The sequence below is a fragment of the Sarcophilus harrisii genome, chromosome 3, assembly GCF_902635505.1.
Source record: "Sarcophilus harrisii chromosome 3, mSarHar1.11, whole genome shotgun sequence".
NCBI classification, from domain to species: domain Eukaryota; kingdom Metazoa; phylum Chordata; class Mammalia; order Dasyuromorphia; family Dasyuridae; genus Sarcophilus; species Sarcophilus harrisii.
Window position 1 is genome coordinate 27,984,159 of NC_045428.1, and position 21,354 is coordinate 28,005,512.

The window sequence follows — 21,354 nt, forward strand, 5'->3', positions numbered from 1 at the left end:
ATACTTGTCTTTTCTCAGCTCTCTCAGCAATGCCCAAAAATTTAGTTATTATTTCTAAGCACGTTATTCAGAGGTTTCTATATGCTGCCCTCATCTCTATCCTCAGCTCCAGCTCCTGACCACCAGTTGCCTAAGGGATACTTCAAGTTGCATGTCCTATGAGTAATTCAGACTCGACATATTCAAAATGGAACTCATTATTTTCTTTCCAAACTCACTTTTCTGAACTTTCCTATTTTGTGGAGGGTACCACTATGTTCTTTATCACCCAAGTTCATAATTTCGAATAGTCTTCCATCTCTTTCACTCATTTTATCCAATCAATTGTTAAATATTGTCACTTCTACCTCTATGACAATCTTTGCCTCTACTCCCATAGCCACCACCTAGTTCAGGCCCTCATCAGCTTTTGCCAGACTATTATAATAGCTTTCTAATTTGCATTCCGGCCTCTAACCTCTCTCTTTTCTTTTTTTTTTTCCCATTGATTTATTTAACATTTACTATTATTTGTCAAGCATTGTGCTAAGTACAACTGGGGATACAAAGAAAGGTAAAAACACAATTAGACTTTATAAGCTCTGAGAATCCTTAGCCCATCTCTAACTCTAATGAGTCCAATACCCCAGAGCAGAGCTAACATGGAACCCAGAGCAATTATGGGGAACCTTCTCTAATGCCATTGGCTCAGTTATAGAAACATTTCACTATGTCACTGATACCCTGGAGCAATTAGGGCCCCAGTATCATTTAACCAATTAATATCTACTGGTTTTTACAAAGGGGTGTCTACTGGAAAGACGTAGCAAGAACAGAAAGTACATAGCATAATACTCTCTCATAGACCACTGCAGCCTTTTCTCTCCAATTCATATTCCACACAACTGCTAAATCAATATTCCTAAAGCACAATGTAACTAGCTGTTTCTCTCCTTTAAAAGCTTCCGTGGTTCTCCATTACCTCTAAGAAAAAATATAGACTTTTGGTGACTTTTGGTTTGGCCTTTAAAATTTTCAAAATTTGGGTTTAACTTGCCTCTTCAGGCTTCTTTCATAGGACTTCTCTCCATTGCAACCGGTCTACTTGCTGGTCCTTATAGATAACATTCTCTCTCCTGGCACTGTCCCTTTATAAAGACTGTTCCCAACATCCTCCTCACCACTGGACCACTGGACAATGCCTGTGGACATTCTTCACTTCCTTCAAAACTCCATACAGATACTGCCTCCTACATGTGACCTTTCCTTACCTTTGTTGTTGTTTAGTTGTGACAGTCCTGATTAACTTTTTGTGACCCTATGTTTTATCATCTAGGAAAATGTAAAAGTCCTTGAACACAAGGATTATTTCATTTTTGTCTGTGAGTCTCCTTAAGCTATTGTAATGTCTGGCATATAGTATTTAGTAAAAACTTGTTGAATTGAATGTGGCATTTATCTCATTTCTTTTTGCTTGGGAGGGAAGGCTTATTGGAAGAAATGATGTCTTAAGTGAGCTCAGAAGGATATAAACAGACACAGATGGAATTGGTAGTAGAGCTGGGTCACATCACTCATTCTCTCCAAACAATGGGCAGAGCCAGTTCTGTGGATGGTTTACTTTGGTTTTGCCAGAGCATTGTGGAAGGGGAGTAGTGTGAGGTAAGAATGAAATGCCAGTCTGAGGAGGGTCAAGAATGCCAGGCAGGGCAGTGATTACACTGAATCACAAGGGTAGTGACGACTGAATCCTTGACAATACTTTTTTTTTTTTTCTGCTGTGACTGCAGACAATGAGGAGAATAATCAGAGGTCAAAGAACCCTGGAAATGTGTCAGAACCCCAGAATATTTGACTTGCTAGTTGTCTTCCAAATTCACCACTTTATAGTGTTTATGATATTATACAAGGAGGGATCATTGGGGAACGTCAATTAGTTTGAACCCCTCAAAATAGAGGTTGGCTCACAAAATCACCTATTGATTAACTCCTCCTGGTTTACCATTAAAACTGGCCATATAATTTAGCAAGCATCAGACTCTTCAGAGGGATGATTCACCACTCTGTGGGAATCATAGACTGAATCAACAAACACCAACTATGACAACATGGGTGTGTGTGTGATGAGAAGACTCAGAAATCCCTGTGGCTGAGACTCCTTGGACAGTGTTTGTGGTGCCCACGAGCCTTCAAGGATCTGGTGGTTTTGCTGATGAGGCATCTGGTACTCCAGCTATGAAAACAGATGCTGCTCCCAGGATGGTGGTATGGAAGGAATCGGACAAATCATCTAACAGGCTTCCCTCGTCACCTGACATCTGCTTGAACAACAGCAGGAACTCTGCACACCTTCCTCCTCATTCTGAAGCATTCCTGACTTGAGATTACTTGAATAAAACGTTTGCTTCTTCTAATTATGATGAATAATCATGGAGGCAGCACCTTACAATGGGAAAAACATTGGTTCTGAAGTCGAGAGACATGAGTTCAAGTCCTGACTCTGATACTTATTTTCTATCATTAAATTTATTACCAAATCACTAAAACTTTTTGGGCCTCAGTTTGCTCAATTTAAGATGAAGGACTAGAACTGGATTATGTCTGCAATTCCTTCCAGTTCTAAATCTCTGATTCTTACTGAAAGCAAATGATGTGTCTCAGTCCACATCACTGAATGTACTAGGAGTTAGAAGGGGAGATTATATTTCTTTTGTCTGTATTCTTCTGTATTTTATTTCCTATTTTTTCTATGAAACTTCTCATTCTAAGTAATCCTCTCATTCTCCAGTAGATACTGGATAAATGTTAAAAGATAGAGTTTAGAAAATTACATGGAGCACTGGATAAAGTTCTGGACTTTAAGTCAGAAAGTAAGTTCTATTTACTTCAGAGACAAGTCTCTTAACCTCTCTCCAGCCTTAATTTCATCTATAAAAATGGCAATCACAACAATATTTTGTTATTGTCCATTCATCCAATTATGTCTGACTCTTCATGACCCCACGGATCATAGCCCAGCAGTCCCTTCCATCCTCCACTATCTCCCAAAGTCTGTCCAAGCTCAAGTTCATTACTTCCATGACACATTCTATCTCTTTCCCCATCACCCCCTTCTTTTGCTTTGTTTTTCCCAACATCAGGGTCTTTTCCAGTGAATCCTATCTTCTCATTATATAGCCAAAGTATTTAGGCTTCAGCTTTGGTATTTGATAATCCATTTCTTTAAGTATTGACTGATTTGATCTCCTTGTTGTCCCAAGGGACTCACAAAAATCTTGTCCAGCACCACAGTTCGAAAGCATAAACTCTGTAGTGTTCATCTTTCCTTTTATTGAACTCTCACAGCCATACATGACTACTGGAATAGCTTTGACTAAGCAAACCTTTGTCAGCAAGTTGATGTCTGCACTCTGTCCAGATGTGCCAAAATTTTCTTTCCAAGGAATAAGTCTTTTTGTTTCATGGCTGTAGTCACTGAGTCTTCCATTTTTTCTCCCTCCATCAACTAGGAAGTGATGAGACCATAATCTTGATTTTTTTTTAATGTTAAGTCAGTTTTTACACTCCATTTTCACCCTCATCAAGAGGCTTCTTAATTCTTCTTTACTTTATGCCATCAAAGTAGTATCATCTGAATAGCCCAGATTGTTGATATTTCTCCTTTGCAACCTTAATTCTAGGCTTTGATTACCCAATCTCTCATTTCACATGATGTACTCTGCATATAAGTTAAATAAATAGACAATATCCAGCCTTGTCATACTCCCAATCTTAAACCAATCTGTTATTCCATATTTGGTTCTGTTGCTTCTTGGCCCACATACAGATTCCTCGGGAGACAAGCAAGATGATTTGCTACTCCCATCTTTTTGAAGACTTGCCACATTTTGTTCAGATCCACACAATAAAGGGTTTAGTGTAGTCAATAAAGCCAAGGTAAATGGTTTTCTGGAACTCCCTAGCCTTCTCCAGAATACAGCAAAAGATTTAATCTCTAGTTGCTTTGTCTCTTTGAAAACCAGCCTGCACTTCTGGTAATTATTAGTTCACATATTACTGGAGCCTAGCCTGCAGAATCTTAAGCAGAATCTTGCAGGCTTATGAGAGGAGCATAAATGTTTGGTAATTTGAACATTGCCCCTATGGGACATAACCTGATCTTTTCCAATCCAGTGACCATTGTTAAGTTTTCCAAATTTGCTAGCAGAGTGAATGCTGTTCTTTAAAAGCATCATCTTTTGTCTAAGAACCATTACATAGAATTCCCAATCCCTCTATTTTTGTCCGCCTGCATTTTTGATTTCCTTCACAGGCTAATGGTACACTGTTTCAGAGTCTGATTCTTTCTGTACAGCAAAATAACGGTTTGGACATGTATGCTTACTTTGTATTTAATTTATACTTTAACATATTTAACATGTATTGGTCATCCTGCCCTCTAGGGGGAGGGGGTGGGGGGAAGGAGGGGAAAAATTGGAACAAAAGGTTTGGCAATTGTCAATGCTGTAAAATTACCCATGCATTTAACTTGTAAATAAAAAGCTATTTTAAAAAAAATAAAGAAAAAATTAAAAAGACATAACTTTAAAAACTCAATAGCAAAAAACCCAACAGCAACAACCACACACACACACACAAAGAGCATTATCTTTTAGGGTTTTAAATAGCTCAGCTGGAATTCCACACCTCCACTGGCTTTATTGTTAGCAATGCTTCCAGAGGTCTACTTGACTTTATTCTCTAGGATGTCTGGCTCTAGATCAATAACCACATCATTGTGCCAATTGGTGATATTTTTAAGAGTTCTTCGATATAAGCTCATTGTTTCACTGAGACATGACAAGGCAGTGATCCAGGAGGGAATAACAGCACCTATTTCATCTTGTTGTAAGCATCAGTGTGATAACACGGTTTGGACTTTGCAAAAAGTGTCATATAAATGTTAGGATTATTATGAGGATCAATGAAATAATGTTTACATATAATCTATATAATAAATGTTATTATTGTAAGATAAATGAATAACATGGTTGGTATTTTGCAAAGTGTCATATATGTCCTGTTATTTTAAGAATCAGTGAGATAATGTTTACATATAACCTATGTAATAAGTGTTATTGTTATTGTAAAGATCAATGAGATAACACACTTACAAAGTACTACATAAATACTATTTTTATTGCAAGTATTGAATGAATGAGAGAACATATTCAAAATACTTCGTTTGAACAAGGCTATATTTATTGTTATTATTATCTAGTTAATATTGTTATATATTGTTGTTATAAGAATTTACCTCCAAAGAGAGGAAAAAAGGGTTAAACCAAACTATATCAACTATGAGACATATTGTCATTGTCTCTTACTGGGTGCTAATTCAGAGAAAGGAGATGTTGGATGATGGAAACATGCTGATCTAGTCAATCAATACACAGAGAATTCATTGAGTACCTACTATGTATTCGGCACTGAGAATACATATAATGAAAAGAAGGAAATGATCTCTACTTTTAGGAGCCTATATTCTAACCAATGTAAGTCCAGCTTGTCCTTATCAAATAATAATCTTGGTAATATCCAGCATGTATATAATGCTTTAAGTTTTGATAAGTGTGTATATGTTATCTCATTTGATCATTCACAAATGTCATCATAGCAGGAAGGTGGGCTCTTGCTAATTTCATGTCATTTACATCACAGAGACTTCAAAAAAAGTCAAGTAGCCCCCTAAAATATACTAGCTACACAAGAGCTAAAAATAAGTTGTCATATAATTTCAATAAACTTAGGAACATAAACTACAAGGGAGACTTGTTATTTCATAAGAACTGTTAGGAAAACTGGAAAAAACTACTTGGTAAAAGACAAACAAACAAAAATAAAAAACAAATTTAGATCTGCATCTCACACCTTCCACCTCAACAAAACCTCAAATAATAGAGCTCATTAAAAACTCACATCAGAAACACTAGATATGTTTACAAATATCTAATATTTTAAAATATATTCTTTTAATTAGCATGTAAGCTTCTTGAGAGCAGAAGCTATTTTTTAATACTCTAGAATTTAGTAAGTGCTTAATAAATGTGTACACTAGTTTTTTCTGGTTTTGCTTTCCATATTTCTCTGTATTTTTTCAGCTCCTTGTATTATATTATTCCATATATTCATATGGCATAATATGTGATAGGCTCTTTAGAATCTCAAGTAACTTAATTTTGATACTGTGGGGGAAGTTCATCAGCCTGGGTATTCCCTTCTAATCCTCTGACTGTGTATGTGGATTCTCATCCATGTCCATGGCAGCATGGGAGATGGTGGTATTTGGAATCAGAAAGACCTAACTCTCAAATCCTTCCTCTGATATTTTCTAGTTTTGTGACCACAGGTAGAGTTCAACCTTTCTGACATTAAGGCTACTCTAGAAAGACTACAATCTGCTTTGTTAGAAGGAGTTCCCATCCCAAGAAAATCATGGATCTTTGGCCTACTAAAGTACAGAGAATCTCCTAGAGTAGAGCAATAAGTAAAGTAGTAACTGAGGAATAAGATTGCCTTATTAGGTGTCTAAGATGCAGATAGGCATCTGTGGCCACACTAGATTGGGGTCCTCTAGGGTGCCATTTATTTAACTTTAAATAGATGAGTAAGTACAGAGTGTCTAAGGGAGAGCTGCCTGGGTGGAGAAGACCTTTACTCCCTGCCAAATTTAGATCAACTAGAAGAATAAGGAGAATAAAGTCTGGAGAAGAGAAGACTTAGTTGGGTCCTGATAGCTGTTCTTAAGTATTTGAAAGGCTCTCTTATGGAAAAGGGATTAAGTTTATTCTGATTATAATGAGCACTTGCTGGATCCCATCAACTCTGTTAACCCTTGCAATTTTGTTTCTCCCAAGATCACTATGACTCCCAGTCATCACTGGGAAAATATTGATGGTAAAAAGATGGGCTATCATTACACACAATGGCTTGGTACCACTGACAACACATCTAGTTAGTGACAGATCTGGGACCCAAACTTAGAAATTACACAGTACCATATTGTCTGTGTGACCTTGGTCAAATTAACCACTTTAGCCAATGGTTGCCTATTTGTCAAATGAGGAGGTAGATGTTATCTCATTTGTTCATTCATGAATGTCTTCATAGCCATAGGAAGGTGGGCTGCTGCTAATTTCATGTCATTTAAATCATAGAAACAAAAGTAGGCCCCTGGAATGGACCAGTTAAACAAGAACTAAAAATAAGTTGTCATATCATTTCAATAAGTTCAGGAACATAAAGCTACTAGAAAGACTTCTTATCTCATAAGAGCTGTTAGGAATACTGGAAAAAACTACTCACCTATAAGGATTCTGAATTCAAATAAAGCAATTTTTGCCCAGAAAGATTCTACAAATCTTTTTTCCAGAATACTTTTTTAAAAAATCATAATTTCAGTTGGAGAATGGCTGAATAAATTGTGGTATATGAATATTATGGAATATTACTGTTCTGTAAGAAATGACCAACAGAATAATTTCAGAAAGGCCTGGAGAGACTTACACGAACTGATGCTGAGTGAAATGAGCAGGACCAGGAGATCATTATATACTTCAACAACAATACTATATGATGACCAGTTCTGATGGACCAGGCCATCCTCAGCAACGAGATCAACCAAATCATTTCCAATGGAGCAGTAATGAACTGAACCAGCTATGCCCAGAAAAAGAACTCTGGGAGATGACTAAAAACCATTACATTGAATTCCCAATCCCTATATTTATGCACACCTGCATTTTTGATTTCCTTCACAAGCTAATTGTACAATATTTCAGAGTCTGATTCTTTTTGTACAGCAAAATAACGTTTTGGTCAGGTATACTTATTGTGTATCTAATTTATATTTTAATATATTTAACATCTACTGGTCATCCTGCCATCTAGGGGAGGGGGTGGGGGGGGGGTAAGAGGTGAAAAATTGGAACAAGAGGTTTGGCAATTGTTAATGCTGTAAAGTTACCCATGTATATATCCTGTAAATAAAAGGCTATTAAATAAAAAAAAAAAATCATAATTGAAGGAAATTATACACTTTAGTTAGAGTTTGGTGAAAATTAAGATGTACTTAATCCCATCCAAATTCATAGATATTCCACCCTTGAAATCTCTTTATGGACTCTTTATTTGGGGAAAATAGAACCCTTTTAAGTTGTTTAAAGTAATAAATATTTTGCTGTCAGTATCCAAATGAAAACTCTTGAAAATTGAAAGCAAAGACTAAGAGCTTTATTTAAATTTAATAGAACTCTTGACATGTTCTATTACAAACATATAATAGAAATTACAAAGTTTCTACAAAGTTTACAATACAAAGTTAAGTAAGCAAAGCCTGGAAAACAATATACACAATAATTATTATAATGTAAATGGAAAGAACCACCACAAAACAATTGAAATTGAAAGTTGCATAATTACAAAACACAAGGGAGGTCCTGACAAACAAATCTGAAAAGACTTCTCCTGACCCTCCCACTTTTTTTGCTGGAGGAATGGCCTTGAGGGTCCGAGATAAAGGAAAATAGCATATATTTATTTGTCAGATAATTTTTATCTATTACTTTTCTGGGGGTTTTTGTTGTTGTCCTTTTTTGTTCTTTCCTTTAAAAATTCTGTGTTAGAAGGAATGGCTCTCCAGAAAGAAGAGAAGAAGGAAGGGAGGAAAGGGGGGAAAGAGGAAGGAATGAATACTAACAAGGTAATATTTTTTTTAAAAAAAGATACTAATAAAAATCTAATTTTAAAAAATAAATATTATGCAACAACTTATTAGAAAAAGTAAATCTGAAAATAAGAAGCACTAGTTATGCTAAGATGCAAAGGTCTTGTTCGGCAGTACTCTTTCCTAAATACCTAGAAACAGGGAATTTTGTTATCAAAATTGTATATTTTACTTTCTCTGAACCTCTCTATCTCTTATTTGGTTATGAACTCTTCTCCTATCCATAAAGCAAACAGATAATTTCTTCCACATTCCTTTTATTTTCTTCTTATGCTACTTTTTGTCCAAATCATATACCCATTTGGAGCTTATCTTGGTATATGATGAAAGATATGGTTTACACCTACTTTTTGTCAGACTAGTTTCCATTTTTTGTAATGCTGGAGAAACTGAGCAAGACAGAGATTAGAGAACAATTTAATAGTTTAATAAATGGAGAGATATACTGGGACCAAATGGATCCATGTGGTCCCAGGGCTGGACGAGACTATCATCTCAAAGAATCCAGCACTGAGTATTAGACAGCAAGATTTTTTATAGGATAAGAACAATGAATAATGGGGAAGGTACCTGGATGGGGGTAACCTAATGGGGGGAGGCACCTAGGATGACACAATGGAGGGAGGTACTGGTGAGGTTACTGATATTCTAATGATATCTAAAATGGATAGACCTTTATTCCGTCAAATATTAAGAAGGAATGATTATAACCTAAACATATAAAACCTTTATCTCATCAACATTAAGAGGGAAAAGTCATAACCTGAGGCAGAGTAGCTAATTAAGACAATGGAGAAACTAGGTCAAGACATGAAAAGGGAACTGTGGCATAACATATTTTTGTGTATTGAATTGTGAAACTTTTATCTCTAAATACAAAGTCAATCTTTGTAAAGTTTCTATACACATTGGAAAAAGGAATACTCCTTTCTGTTCCCATTTAATAGCATTCAAAAGTCTATTATACCTTTTTTTTATAAAATTATATTCAGATCCTTTTTTGGTCTATTTTTAGTTAGATTTATCTAGCTCTGTCTGAGAGGAATAAATTTAGGTCCTTCATTACTATAGTTTTCATATTTCTCCCTATGACTCATTTAATTTTTCTTTTAGTCCATGTATGTTTAGTATTGTTATTATCTGCATACTCTTCAGAAAGTGGGAATAAATTGTTCACATATTAAATTAAGTCTATTTTTTGCTGATGCTTTTTCTCAGGTCATGATTGTTACCCTTGTATATATACATATATAAAAAACCACTAAGGGTTTGCCTCTTTGTTACCTCAAGATACAGGTCTATTTTAAATCTTTGACTCAGAACTGGTAACCAGAGCTGCCAGATGAGATTTATTCTTGCATCCTGTGTTATTCAAGAATCCTCTGGTAATTCTTCCTGCCCTGGTGTCTTGCCAGGCTTTAGAATGCTCCATCCACAGCATTCTCCTGATCAGACCTCATGTCTTCCATCCTCAGACTTCTCTATCTCCCTTTGCTTTCCTGGGCTGGAAAAAGAACTCACTGTGACCTTTTTCTTGGAATTCTTGATCAGAATTAGGTCCAGTGCATTTTCCTTGTGGAGGAGGTATAGTGGGAGATTCAGGCTGTACTTCTTCATGAAATACATGACTCTTCCCTGCAATATGCTTTTAACTGACCTTCATGCTTCAAGGTTCTCCCCCATTCCAATTCATCCTCCACTTCATAGTTCTGGAAGGTTTCCTTCCCTTATCCCTACACTGAAATTAGTCCTTCATCCTTTGGGTATTTAGGCAAGTACACTCTTGATTCCAGAAGTACACATTACATATGTCAGAGAAGTAAAATGGCAGAGTATTTGGAGCATTGGTCTTAGAGGTCCAAGGTTTGAATCCTGCCTTAGTCAGTGTTGTGACCCTGAATGAGTAATTTCCTCCTGTTAAATGAGGGTCAAGATAGCATCTATTCCAAAGGGATTATTGGGAGAATCAATTAAATAATATTTGTAGAGCAGTTAGCATAATGCCTGGCACATGGTAAATTTAAGCTTGATTTAAGGACTGTCATAAAGCAGCACCCACTGTAGTGCTCTGTATACAGGAGACACTAAATGCTTGTTATTAAAATTTCCAAATAATGAGAACTTTCCATAGTCAGAATGAACCAACTTCAAAGATGTTGGGTTCTCCCTCATGGGATATCTGTGACTGGAAGTTGCAAGGGATGAAGTAGAGAGGCTTCCAGAATAGTTACAGATTACACTGAATGATGGCTTCCTTTCTTTTCTGAGGTTCTGTGATTAGGGAATTTCTGGATTTTACTTTTATTCTTTATAAAATGGAAGTATTTGTTCATTTACCAAGTTGGGGGATAACCTTGAAGTTTGTCCTTTAAATTCAGAAAACTGATACTCTTAACTCTCTCTCCCCTTTTAGATCTAAGTTTTTTGCAAGAAGGGATTGTTTCACTCACTGCCTTTGAATCCCCAGGCTTCACTACACTGTAGTCTAGCCTATAGCAGGGTTTCTCCTACTTTTGCTGAGTTCAAAAAGAATAAGCCCCATCTCTCTTTCAAGTGACTGTTCTTAGATAGCTTAGGAAGTAAGCCTTTGGCATTTTAAATTGCCTGACTAGTATTGGAATGCATCCACTCAAATGCTGAGTCCTCAGCAAGAAAACAAAACATAGACTTTAAAATCTAGTTTCTGAACACACTTGGAAAAGAAAATGTCAATATAGCTTATTCATCAGGATCAGATGAATTATTTCAAATGTCACAGATCGTATAGGGCATGCACACCAGTAAATTTTGTATTTCTTTCCAAAGAAATGTCCTTCATAAAACAACACCTACAGTAGTGCACTGTATACAGGAGGCATTTAATAAATGCTTATTGTTTATTAAATTTTGGGCAGCCCTGAAGTCATACAAACCTCGTTGATAATTGTCTTTTCCTCATATGATCAGCTATATTCAGGTCCCCATTAATGTGGAAAATGAATTCCTTGAAGTGGTTCCATGTATCCTAATTATCATTATTCAAATTTGTAATGATATAAAATATGGTCATCGGTTTCAGCTCAATAGAAATAGGCAATACATAATTTATTTCCTCCTACTATTACCCCAATCCCTTTCAAGTTCTGGAACCATCATCAAAAAAATTCTATCATTTCTACTAGGAAAAAAGGTATCATTCTATTTCTCTGTAGCTATACTTACTGTTTGCCTTTATAACTTACTAAAGCAAAATATCTCTCCATGACTACTGCTCTTCTACATGTTTTGTTTTCCTCACATTTGAAGTTTTTTGGGAGTAAGCAGTGACTTTCTTGTGCATTTGCATCCCTAAGGCTTTGCACAGTGTTTGTCATATCAAAAGCCTTTAATGCTTTTTGTTCATTCATTCATTCATTCATTCATATGAGCTTTAATATTTCCAAAGCACTTTCCTTCCGAGTACCCTTTGAAGTAAATAGTACAAATAAACACCTCCATTTTATGGATGAGAAATACACAGAGTTAAAACGGAATACAACCTAAAGTGTGAATTTAATGGAGAAAAGGAAAAAGCAATAAAGGAAACCTTGGAAATGTCTTGGCCTCCAGAGCTGAAGATTTTCGGGAAGTCTTTGGTCAATCTAGCAGTCAGTGAGCTGGTGAGCACTGGAGCAGTCAAAGAAATATATGTATTCTCAGGATTTTAGCTTTAGAGTTGAGAAAAATCTTTAGAGACCAGCTAGTTTAACCCTTTTATTTGAGAGATGTGTAAACTGAAGTATAGACCCATTCAGAAGTGATTTGCCCAGGATCATATAGTCAGTGTCTGTAGCAGGATTTGAGTCCAGTCTTCCTGATTTCTTGACTCTTACTCTCAATAGAATTTTATTTTTCCAAATACATGTAAAGATAGTTTTCAACATTCATTTTTGTAAAATTTTGTGTTCCAAATTTTTCTCCCTTCCTCTCTTCCCTCTTCCCTCTCCAGGACAGTAAGCAATCTGACATGTGTACTTTTAAAAACATATTTGCCATGTTGTACAAAAAAACATCAGATCAAAGGGGAAAAAAACCACAAGAAAGACAAAAAAGCAAACAACATAAAAAAGGTAAAAATACTATGCTTCAATCTACATTCAGTCTCCATAGTTTTCTCTGTGGATGCAAGTGATGTTTTCCAACCCAAGTCTATTGGAATCACTTTCAATCAGCACATTGTTGAAAAGAGCCAAGTCCACCACATGAGCATCACATGGTCTTGTTGTTACTGTGTATGGTGTTCTCTTGGTTCTGCTCATTTCACTCAGCATCAGTTCATTTAAGTCTTTCCAAGCTTCCAAGAATAGTAAATTTAAAAACAAGGAGTCTCTCTTAATTCAGATGTAAGTGGACTGATATTTGGGGAAGTAAAGAACTTTTCCACTGTAGTGGCCACAAGTGGCCTCTGCTCTAGAAGATCTAGGGTTTCCTTTAGGACCTTACATTAGATGATGGTAAGGTTACTTGCTTCCTCTGAGAAGCTCATGTTGGTGTAGCAGATCCAGCATTGGACTTAGTGACAAAAAGCCCTAGATTTGAATCTTGCCTCAGAGACTTAGTGGGTTAGTTTCTGTTGGGTTCTGGGGGATATTCATTCCCTTTGTTCCTGGTTCCTGACTGAGTTCAGTGTTAGATGAGATTGACCTCCCAGAAGGATTTTGGCTTTTCCTCATTGTTTCTGGCTCTTTATGCCACCAAATAATTACCTAATTTCAGACAAAATTACTTCAAGTTTGCATCTATTTGGTAAATGTGTAGAATCTCAAGTGGAGATCAAGTATGAGTTAGCTATTTAATTTTTTCCACAAAAAAGAGAAACACTTAAAACATATGACTCATAAGTATGCATTGACCAAAAAAAAAAAAAAAAAAAACAAACAAAAACAAAATCCCTTAACCATAAAGTAGTAATTTATCACTACTATTACTATTATATACTCTCCTAAGAAGCTGATACTTAAACTATCAAAATATAAAACATTTTGTGAGACTGCTGAATTAGCGTTTCAACTTCATCTCAGCTTTGCATTGTCCAGTTTCTTTTTTGATTTCTGACAAGCCAGGTCAAATCTTGGGCTCATCCTCCTCCTGATGATTTTTTTCAAGAAATGGTATCGTAGCTTTGGGAAAGTATCATTAGTTAGCACTTAATGGAAATCCCAGTAATTCCTGATGTCTTAAACTCACAAGGTTTTCTGAAAAACTGAAAATGTCTAGTTCAAAAATCATATTTCAAACAACAGATTGGAGCATAGGAAGCCTCATATGAACTGATGCAAAGTGAAGCAAGCAGAAGGAGGAAAAATTATACATAAGACAATTACTACAAAAATAGAAATAACAAAATTGAAATTGAAAGCTGAATTATGACCAAAGTTTGCCTCAAAGAAGAAATATGAATGAGAATACAGCTCTTTCTTCTCTTTGCAAAGTGAAGACTATAACTGTAGAATACCCCATACAGTCTTAGACTTGCTTGATATTGGTAAGTTTTATTGAATCTCTCTTTCTAAAAATTATCTCATAAAGGATAGCTCTCTGGGATGGATATATTGGGCAGTAGGTGATACAAAAATAAAAGATAATTTTTTTAAAGGTAGTTGATGCTAGACCCTGCGAAGTCTGCATAGAGGTTAGAGCAGGAAAGGAAGATTGGAGAATCAAGCAGAGAGATGGTAATTAAACTTTCCCAGCTGGGTTCTTACCCAAAAAAATTCTAAAACAAAAATTAAGTTTAAAATCATTTAAAACAAAAAAAGAAGAAAAAAGGCCTTTAAAAATGCTAAAGTTTTGGCAAAAAAAAAAAAAAAAAAAATTAAAATAAAAACAAAAAAATAAATTTTAAAATTGGGCGATATAAACAAATTAAGTTTTTTGTGGATTAAAGGAAATAAAGGGACTTTGGGTTTTTTTTTTTGATTTTTAAAAACCAAAAGGAACTTGGGGGAATGGTGATGGGATTTTAAAATAATTTTTTAAAGGAAATTATTACTTTGGAAAGTTTGGGAGTTTAACAAAAGAAGTTTAGAAAAACGAAAAGTAGTAAAAAATCCCTCCCAAAAATTCCAAGGAAATAGAATGAGAGAGGGGAGGGGAAGGAGGAATTTAAAAGGGAATTTTAAGGATAACAAAAGGAAGAAGTGACCCAGGAAGATGGTTTTTCCTTTTTGGAAGGAAAGAAACCCTGGGAAAAAAAGTTTAAACTGATGGGAAAAAAGGGAGAAAAGGGACAAAAAGGATAAACGGTAATTAATCAAAAAATAAAATTTTTAAATTAGGATGCGTTTTAATTGTAATAAGGGATTAGAGTCAAAGGAGGATAATTGATTGTGGTGCAGAAAATTGTGGGAGATGGTGAGAGGTCGTGGAGAATGAAGGTAGTTGGTTAAAGGAAAACATTAAACTTGAAAAGGTAATTGATTGGGAAAAATTAAAGACGAAGATGGGCTTTATAATGTGGTAATTCCCTCTGAATATTGGGGTTGCTCAGGTAGTTAGGTGAGAGTTGGAGAGGTTTGGAAGATTTGAAATGGTGGAATGGATTTTAGTGCATGGTGGTGCAGCTAGGTGGACTGCAGTAATGTATTGTCCGAGTTCAGAATGGATGGGAAAATTGGCGTGATGATAAATTAGTTGGTGTCCAGCTGGAGACTAAAAGGTTAGCAAAATAATTGAAAAAGATGGTAATTGTATGTTGTTTGTGATGAGGTTTAATTAGTGGGGGGTGGTAGAGGTTAGTAAATGGTTTCAGGGTTGGTTGGGTGAAGTATTGGTGAGTGGTTGGTTTGTGGAAAAGTGGGTAATTTTTTTTGGTGGTGGTATGAAAAATTGGTGATGGGTATTGTGTTAATTTTGGTTAGTGGTGTGATTGATTGGTGGTGGTAGATATGTGGTAGTGGTGATGGTGAAGTTGTGTGTGGTGGAGTAATGAAATTGGAATTAGTGAGTGGTTGATAGTGTGGTAGTGGTGGTTGGTAGTGATGGAGGTAAATTGGTGGGTGAGAATGTTGGTGAGTGGTAGTAAGTGGTGGTGGTGGTGGTGGTGGTGGTAGTGGTAGTAAGGTAGTTGGTGGTTAGTATGGGTGGTAGTGGTAGTGAGTGGTGGTAGAGTGGTGGTGGTAGTAGGTGGTAGTAGTGGTGGTGGTAATTTTTGGTGGTGGGTGGTAGTAGTAGGTGGTAGTAGTAGTAGTAGTGTGTGGGTGGTGGTGGTGTGGTGGAGGATGGTATTGAGGTGGGTGGTGGGTGGTAGTGGTATTGTGGTGGTGGTGGTGGTGGGTGGTGGTAATTGGTGGTGGGTAGTGGGTGGTGGTGGTGGTTGGTGGGTCAGTGGGTTGGTGGTGTGGTATGGTGGTGGTGGTGGTGGTGGTGGTTGGATGGTTGGTGTGGTGAATGGTGGTGAGTGGGTAGTGTGGTGGTGGAGTAGTGGTGGTGGTGGTGGTGAGTAGGGTGATTGGTTTGGTGGTGGTGGTAGGGTGTAGTGAAGTGGTGAGTGGTAAAGTGGTGGTGGTGGTGGTGATAGGTATGTTTTAATTGGTGGTGGTGGTGGTGGTAGTGGGAGTAGTGGTGGTGGTGGTGGGTGGTGGTAGTAGTGGTGGTGGTAGTGGTGGTGGTGGTTGGTGGGTGGTAGGTAGGTTAGTGGTAGTAGTGGTGAGTGAGTAGTGGTGGTAGTGGTGGGTAAGTAGTTGGTGGTGGTTGGTGAGTGGTGTGATTGGTGTGGTGGTGGTAGATAAGTGGTGGTTGGTGGTGGTTGGTGGAGTGATGAGTGAGGGTGGTGGTGGTGGGTAGTGGTGGTGGGTGGGTGGTAGTGGTAGTTGGTGGTGGTTGAAGGGTGAGTGGTAAGTGGTGGTGGAGTAGTAGTAGTGGTGGTGGTGGTGGGGTTGGTGGTGGGTGAGGTAATTGGTGGTAAGGGAAGTGGTGGTAATTGGTGGTGGTGGTGGTGTGGTGAGTGGTGAGTGGTGGTAGTGGTGGTGAATGAATGGTAGAGTGGGGTTGGTGTGTAGTGTTGGTTGGTTGGTGGTAGTGGTTTGGTGGTAGTGGTTTGATTGGTGGAAGTTGGTGATAAGTGGGTGGTGGTAGTGGTAGTAGTTAATGGTGGTGGTGGTGGTGTGTGGTGATGGAGTGAGTGGTGCTAGTGTTGTAGTATGGTGGTTAATTGGTAGTGGTGATGGTGGTGGTGAAATGGGTAGGTGCTAATTGGTGGTAGTGGTAGTAGTGAGTAGTGGTGGTGTGGGGGTGGTGGTGGTGGTAAGTGGGTAGTAGTGTAGTGGTGGTGGTATTGTTGGGGGAGGGGTAATCTGTGATAAGGCCAACCTTGATAGGTTGGAATCTCTAATCACATTATACCAAAGATTCCTGAATAGGGATATTATAATCTAATTTGAATTGGGGAGATATCTGGATCCCCTAATCCATCATAGAGCTTGCCACCAAACATCAACAAGCTCATCCTTGGGTGGGATACCAACCCTTTGTCTAGACCCCACCCTATCTGTGTTGAAACCTCCTTCCTTTCTCTGCTATGAATATCTGTACTATGCACCCATAAATGAGCGATCAGAATGATTTGACTTGCCTCATTTTGTCTGTCCCCTCTCTTGCCCTATCTCCTTTTCTTCAGGTCCACACCTCTGCCTCCTGGCCGAGGCAAATGGCGATATTGGGCCTGGAAGATTTGGAAGGGATAGCCTGCTGGATGAACCTCCTCAATAAGACTGGCAGTCCCGAGAATTTGGAGAATTTAGAATTAAGTTACGGGTCCACCCCCCGGGACAGGCCTGGGTGGGTAAGGTTTTGATCCAGAGAGAGAAGAAATTAGTGTATGATAGATTTGTTGAGGATTTCAAGTTTATTAAGCAGCGTGGAAATTAAGAAAAAATGAGTTTGAAATTTTAAGTTTTTTAGAAGATGCGCCCATGGTTCCCAGGAAGGAACCATTGAGAAAAAGGTGAAAAGAGTTGGAGAGTTTAATGATTTTATGTTAACAAAGTAATTCAGGACAATGCCTTTTCTTAAAGGTGCCTTAAGTACACCAATTCTAGGCTCAAATTAGGCTCCCAAAACAATGAAAAAGGATTCTGTGATCCTCCCAAAGCTTTAATGCTTTTCTTCAGCTTCCCAAGTGAGAGTTTAGTTCCGCTGACTTGAAAAAGGGTTCTTCAGCTAATCAGGCCTACAGTGGACAATGATATTGATTGGGCATTTGGGAAATAGAGTCTGTCTGAGTGCCTTTGGCAAACCATCTGTTCTGGTTCTGGTTATTCTGGTTCTGTTCGATAAAGTTCTAACGGGTATTTTCTGGGACTGAAATATCCTTTGGGATGTTAATATGTTTAATTTTGTAACTGTGTTCTAGTTCTGTGTTGATTTGTCTTGCTTTGAAAAATTTTGACCGTTCAACTGTGCTTAGTAAAATGGAGTTCCATGTGTCTGTTGTGTGTCTGTGTTAAAAGTTAGCAAGTTTGTAAATAAGAATTCAGCCTCTGTTTGAGGCTTAGAAAATATCAAGTTTGAAAATCTCTCTCTCTCTGGTGTGTGTGTGTGTGTTTCTCTGGCTGACTTGGGCCGAGAAAAGGGGAGAAGGAGTTAAAAAATAAATAAATAAATGAAATAAATAAAAATAAATAATAAATAAACAAAATAAATAAAATAAAGGGGATTTGAAAGTTTGGAAAGTTAAAAAAAAAAAAAAAAACTTAGAAAGCAGTGTGCTAAATTTAAAGAAAAGTTTAAATGGAATATCTAGGCCTTCTCTGAAGGCAAATAGCTTGGAGTTCATAGAAGACTCTTTGGATTCTGGAAGGGAAAAGGAATTCAAGGTGAAACAAAACTTCTCCCCAGGGCAGAGTCTGAAACACTAGTCTGTTTGCCCATGTAAAAACTTTTAAGTTTTTAAGAACAATGATTAGGATTTGGGAATTTGTTATTTGAAAATCTGCTTGTGATTTTAAAACTTTAACCTGATGTTACTAATTTTGTAGTAAATGGAATTTAGATATTTTAAACAGACAGGAAAGTTTTTTCCCCTGAAACAGAGCCTGGGCCAAAGGAGCATCTGGTGTTCAGGTATATAGCTAGGGAGAAAGAAAACTGGAAATGGGTAGATTTGGAAGAAAGTAAAAAACTGATGGGCTAAATCTTGAAAGGATCTATGTGGGACACTGAGCGGAGAACCTGAGAAGATTTTCCTAGGGGACAGGGTGGGGAAGAGTCCTCCTCTCCTCTCTCCCACAGTGCAACAAACTGTGATTTAAAGGAACATGTTTACTTTGGGTTACTTGATTGAATATTTGTTCTTGATACATAAGTTTTTCTTGGTTGAGGAATATGGTCATAAATGTGATCCATACTTTGGTAGAAAATTTCTAAAAGTTAATTACTATTTTTTAAACTTTGAATTCTTATAATGGAATTGGGTAGTCTGTATAAGTTTAAATTGACTGTATTGGGTCATCCTGAGGTTATTTAAAGGCTCTGAAAATTTTTTCTTTGTCCTTTGGGAAATGTTTCTGTTATAGGGAATATGCAATTTGGGATATTTTTCTATGTATTGGGCATTTAAAGCAAAATGATTTGTATGTATAGTGTTCATTATGTAACATCTACCTAGATATGATAATTGTTTTAGGTTGTGAACTTAGAAAAATTTCTTCCTGTTATTACTATAAGGGTTATGATAAGTCTTTTAAGATTTATCAGAAATTTGATTAATGAAAATTTGTTATTGAAGTAAAATTTCTCGGACTTATAATTAATTAGTTAATGCTATTTGGAGTTTTAAGCTCCACCCTCTGACAGTTACTGGGACAATTGATTGGAATAAAACTGGGTTAAGACTATTTTATCCCCTGTCTTGAAGGTTGAGTTTTAACTGCTTATGTTATGTTATACTTTTTCCTCCTGTAACTGATCTCTATGATCAGAGCAATGTCAATAAAACTGTTAATTCACTTATGTCATACCTTGCTATTTTCAGTCTGGTTTATGTAATCATTGTATCGTAAATGCTTGGGCAACTAAGTATTTTGCCCTGGTCATCTCTCTGTTACTGGATATTTGTGTTTCTTTAAGGTTTCACATGATAGAGGGACAATTAACAGGGGACTAAGACACACCTTGCTTGGTCTGTAAAGCAAACTCATCTCTTCACATAGGAAACAATTTATTTTGGCCTCCTCATATTTTATCTGGTGAACTGGGTCTTTCCATCGAGACTGATCTAAATTGGTCAAATTACAGATATTGGCTTGCTTTTGGAACCTTGATCAGCTTGATTGTCCAGCATGGCACACCAGTCTGCATGGAATGAGAGCCTCCTATCACTTCACAGCCTAAGCAGTAGTTTTAAATGAGACATGGACTGGACCTGCAGCTACTGTACTTTGGACCGTATGAGGGACTTTGGGAATGGTTGATGACTGTTGAATCTTGCTGGATCATCTATCACTCTGTGTTTAAGATTTGGGATGGGATTTTTAAAACTTGTAAATTGCTGTTATGTTTGGGGATTTTTAGGAAATGCCACTGTACTATCTTGTTATGTATGGATTTTGATTCACTCTTTGGGATTTATATGGGGAATAGTCCATTTGATTCCTTTCCGTGAGGAAAAAAAAAAGAGGAGGAAGGGATAGAATATTTGGAAAATTGGTAGATTTTTCAAAATACCTGAAATAATGGGAACCCTATTCACTTTGCCTTAGGCACTTACTCCTATCTCACTAGTTCAGATTCAATTTAGATGCTTTAGCTTTTAGAATCCTTATTTTTTAAAATTGCCTGGCAGACTCAGTTTTGGGGATTATTTTTAAACTTAGAATTCATTAATTAGTACTTCAGTTGGCCTTTTGCTATTGTCCCAAGTAGATATCGCTAAACCATTCATGTACACTCTCCTCCTTGAGACTGGTGTGACCCCTTGATGTTTATATGAGCAATAGAAACAAAATATGAAAAAGAAACAAACATCGAGGACCTGGTTAAGGTCAATGACAGGTAAGATTCCTCAAGGACAGCCAACCCTAAGCCAGGAAGAGCGTTTCTTACATCCTTCCTATGCGGGTAAGGCTTTTCCCCATAGAACAACCTAGCAGACAGTCGAGAAATGAAAAATTCTACATTTGTTTTAATATAAATGAAAAAAGGACCTGTGGGGGCCGCACTAATCAACAGCCACATGGCCAACCTTGAATAGGTTGGAATCTCTAATCACATACCAAAGCGCCTGAATGGAATCTCCTAATCACATCCTAACTTTGAATAGGGAGATATCTAGGCATCCCTAAATCCCATCATAGAGCTTCCTGCCACCAGAAACATCTGAGCAGCTCATCCTTGGGGGATACCAACCCTTTGTCAGGACCCCCACCCCTGTACTGTGTTTGTACAACCCCTGCCTTCTTTTCTACTGCTATGAATATCTTACTATTACCCATTAAAATGAGGCTTGATCAGAATGATTTGATTGCCTCCATTTTGCGTGTCCCCTCTCCTGCCTTATCTCTTTTCTTCCAGGGTCCACTACCTCTGCGGCTGAGGGCAGTAATTGTGGTGGTGGTGAGAGAAGGTAAGTGGTAGGGTGGTGGTGGTGAGTGGGG